A 4,829-nucleotide genomic window follows, 5' to 3' on the forward strand; every position below is an offset into this window, starting at 1 on the left:
AATCTTGACATAATTGTTTAGAAACCCAGCTTTTACTACCGTATATTATCACAGGAACAGTACTACAGGTTAAGGATAAGGCATATCCACAGTTTCAGGCGTATGTGGCATTATCAGTATGTTTGATAAATTCAAACAATGCATAATGTTGGACCATCTGAAGTGACACCAGTTATTCATTACTGATAATGCTGAACAAAATAGGCTGTAGAGTCAAAAGGTAAAAATAAACAGATGGCATCGGAGTTTAAAAGAGATTCCGAAGACAAAACTCAAAATTAATGTAAAAAAAAAAAAATCTAGTAGAGAGACGTAATGCAACGAAAAACTTAAAATTACATAGGAGTATCACCTTGTTCGAATGGTACTACTGTCTTGTCCTAAACCCCAAAGAGTAATCATTAGTTTGTATTTTCTCACTGCCTGAGATTGTTTTACTAAATATTTCCTACTGGTCTGCAAACCATAAGTCCTATATCAAATAAATTTATGGACAGGATACTCAATTTCCTTTGGTTTTTACGCAATTTTAACAGAGTGTGTTCCGCACAGATCATAATTATTTGTGGAAAAAACATAACTTAACGTTAAATAAATAAACGTTAATATCCCTTATTTGTTTCGAGAATAACTGCCCTGATATAAATTTGTATACAAAAAGTATTTGCAGTGATGACTGCAGTGTAGCGACAGTGTCCAACACACACTAACTAATGAATTTTGCGGTTATTCACATTTGTTGGTGGTGCGGCCTAGCCAGGGATGGGTTGGGTTGGGTTGCATCTCATCTTCAACACGCCAGCCAGTCAGTGTAACTCATTTGTGACAAGGACAGACGAGCGGGAACACCACTCTGTGGCCAGCAGGACGGGGACTGCTACACCAATGCCACCCTCTGGCTTTCTTGCATCAGAACATATAATCTGTAGTCAGTTCTTCTGTGAGATGAAATTTTGTTAAATATTTATATAAGAAAATATTTTAGAGACAGACTACACAATCAGAGAAGGTTTATAACACCTAAAAATTAGTATAGGGAAAATGAAGTATTTTTTTCTCTTAGTCTATGTTCTGCAGGTGTAACAGCCAATAAAATTTTCTCTAGTTTTTGTATGATGAATGTCGGCTTGTGAACATCCATATACACAGTTTAGAATCTTTCAAACCTGTCGTAGTTAGAAAATTCTTGTATTCAGTTCCAACTAATGCTACACGTCTATGTCCACATGAGAGTGAGCACAGAATCATGAAGGATTAATACTGGCACTGATGACTTTCTCTTTGTGGGAGCTACTCTGGTTTCCTGATTCAGTTAGTACCAGATGATTATAACAGAGACAGTATAGAATCCTTACAGCTGCAATATTCGTGTTTGCACAATAAACCCTTTCACGGACTGGGGAAATTATTGCATTCTATTCCAGCTAAGGTAAGACGAATAAAAAGGTAAGGTTGAACCATAAGGACAAGGAAGTATTACTGTTGGTACCATTAACAATGGCATGTTCGGAAAATCTCTAGCATTTTATTTTACCTGGTGCCAGATAATTTCGTTCAGCTTAATGGGTCATAAGAGCATCAGTGTGTTAAACATAGAACTGTGTACTGACCACAGCAACGAGGCAGGCGAGCGTGGACCAGGAGGAAGGGCATACCCAGGCCAAATCATAATCTTCCAGCATCAGCCACCATCACCACCTATCCAACAGCCACTTATTATATCAGAGGTTAGGATTTCTTGACCCCTCCAACCAAGTTACACTTTTTGTGTGTTAAAAGTACACAAATATATTTAGCAGGGAAGAGGGTGCTAGCAGGGGAGAGGTTTTTTATGATTACATTTAACTCACACAGTGCCAAAAGTCTCTTCTAAATTAAATTCAGTCTTTTGAAGTTACCAAACAATAATATAATACGTCATGAGAATGAAGAAAGTAAAAGATATTTTTCTCCTCAGGGCGCTAACAGTGTTTGTTGTGTTAGAGAGAGAGAGAGAGAGAGGTGGATGTTAAAGATGCTTTAGTTAGTTCTGTATGGTAATTTCAGTACACACAAAATAAAGAACCCTGAGAGACTGTGTTGCTACGACAGTAGTGTCCAAATTGTACATCATTTTCGGTCGATGAGTTTTTTAACTAATCGAGAAAATTAAGTGTTCTGGAAAAATTTTGATTATAAAAAAAACAAACAAGCAAAGGACAGCAACATTTCATAATTTTCAATGAGTTTTTGTTGGGCAATCCTGATTCGTCTAATCGCGCAGAACCGTCAAGGGTAAGTAAGCAACCATCCTTATGGGGTTGTCCCAAAGCTTCCCCACATCATTGGTATTGTCTTTGGAGCTTTGTGTGCCATGTGTATTAATCCATTATGTGTATCGTGTTGTTTGGGCATATTTAACCCGTGGCGTCTCGGGGACGTACTTCCACGTCCTCACGTTTTGTCACAGCTAATCCCGGGGACGTACTTCAACGTCCTGCAATTGCAAGGTTCATAATTTCCACAATTTTCAATTTTCGCGAGTCATTTTTGGTACGTATACACGTGACACCTTCCTCAACAAGATGCCAGGCAGAGACAATGCTTTACCCAGCATGACCTCCTCCCCCCCCCTGCATGCCATTGTCTCAGCAATTCACCTGTTATCAGTGACCTGGCCAGTATAGCCATGTCATGCCACGGAACGAAATTCAGGGCCAGAGTGATTCCCCAATCAATGACAATGTGGAGGACAAACTTTACATAGCATTAGAGGAAGAAACAGTTAGAAATGATGATCAGGTAATGTGGCAAAAAAAGGTCAGGTATTAGTGAGTGAAACAATGCTTATAATGCCTATATTACTGCTTGAAAACCAATATACTCTTGTACTACATATAAATTTGTAACAGTAAATAAATAAATACCGTTTATGAGTGGTGTGAAATAGTTATCCTCCCATAGAACTCGTTTTCTTTGGTGCCAGCCTGATAGAAAACCCAGTAAGGTAAGGAGGCTCTCCTACCTGTAATGAGTATTTTAAACCTCAAGTGAGCGATTTCTCTATGAATTTTCGATGTTTCTCACCAAAAGCGAAAGTTTTAGCAAAAAAAAAAAAAAGGGTCGAAAAATGGTCGGGATTGGGGGGTACCAGTGGTCAAAAAGTGGTCGGGATTGGGGGGTACCAGTGGTCAAAAAGTGGTCGGGACGGGGTGGGTTAAGACGCTGGATACGTGTCATCTGTGATTCCATCCAACTCAAATCTAAGCTGGTTGCCAAGGATGGACTGGTGATATATTAATTTAAGCCTAGCAAGGTGAACTCAATCATCTTTGCTTCAGAACATCTTCGTTGGATAGATGTCAGGAATGGAGGGGGCTCCTAGAGCTGTTTTTTTTTTTTTTTTTTTAATCTAGTGCTTTTGATGCTGATAAGTGACTGTTCTAGTGTGGAGGGGGTTGCATTATGATCAAGTAGAAAGGACTGCCTATGCTAAGAGGGTTGTTTTGGGGAGTCAGCACGTGTTAGTGTTAAGTGACTTATGTTTTCCTAGTTGTTTATGATTATATTTGCTTGTTCTTTGTAGGAAGGGATTTGTTGGGTTGGAAATGATGACAGCATGGGTCTTGGAATTGCATGTTTGTTATTAAAGGATGCTCTTAACTATTTTGTAGAGCCGAATGGGGCATGTGTAGTGTTTTAAAGTGTTGTTTCAAGGCCTTTCCAGTTTTCCAAATTCTTCATTCCGACTTTCTTTTTCATCTTACTATTTATTTCAGGGAGACATGTGAAAGTGTGGAGAGAAGAGGCTAGTTGTGTTTTTTGTTTGTTGTGTTGTGTCATGAAAAGGGCAGTCTCTGGCTTAAAGTATGATTTGTAATGTCTTTTTTTGTGTTGTGGAATGTAGTGTTTGTCTGCGTTGAATATAATGTTGACTTTTCTATTGTGCCTAAGCATGTGATGAGTGCGTTGTTTAGTGAGGGGATTTTTTTTTTTTTTTTTTACCCAGTATACTTTCTTGTAGTTCTTGTATGTGAGGTATGATCGCTGTAGTTGTATAGTGACGATGATAAAGTGATCCGTTTGCCAGGTGTTGTTGAATGACTATTGGCATGGAGAATGTGATGTCTGGGGAGGAGAGGGTACGGTTTGCCTGGTTTGGGAGACGGGTATATTGTGAGGTGTTACTGAGAATCTACATGGTGTTGAACTGTCAAGCAAAGTTGAGGAATCGGTGGTTGTATTGACTATGTTCCTACCAGGCAGTGTTTTTAGTGTTAATTCCCCAGCAATCATAGAGTTATGATGTCTGTGTAAGGTCAAGGAGCTGAGGGTTGTAGTGGACTGGGACAGCGTGGGACGTGTCAAGCAGCATGTGTACGTTATGAGTTGGCATTTCTTCTTTGATACCACATATGACACTGCTTGTTTGTATTTCTAATCCTGTGTCTTTCTGGAAAAGTGATTATGTTGTTTGTGTCATTGTTGAGGATTAATGTGTAAATACATACAATGGGGCTTCCTCCGTGGCCCTCTTTTCTGTGTGAGCCAGTGTGTGAGTAGTGTCCAATTTGAAGCGTGTGTGTGTGTGTGTGTGTGTGTGTTGTGTGTGTGTGTGTGTGTGTGTGTGTGTGTGGCAGAATGAAAAAATAAAAGAAGGAAAGAAAGACAAAAGAAGAAGAAGATGAAGAAAAAAGATGATGAAGAAAAAACAAAGAAGAAGAGAAGAAGAAGGAGGAGGAGGAGGAGGAGGAGGAGGAGGAAGAAGAAGAAGAAGAAGAAGATGATGATGATGATGAAAATGAAAAAGAAGGAAAAGGAGAAGAAGGAGAAGAAAAAGAAGAAAAGAA

This window comes from Coenobita brevimanus, chromosome 8, assembly GCF_032717465.1.
Source record: "Coenobita brevimanus isolate Jiangsu-jjx chromosome 8, ASM3271746v2, whole genome shotgun sequence".
NCBI lineage: Eukaryota > Metazoa > Arthropoda > Malacostraca > Decapoda > Coenobitidae > Coenobita > Coenobita brevimanus.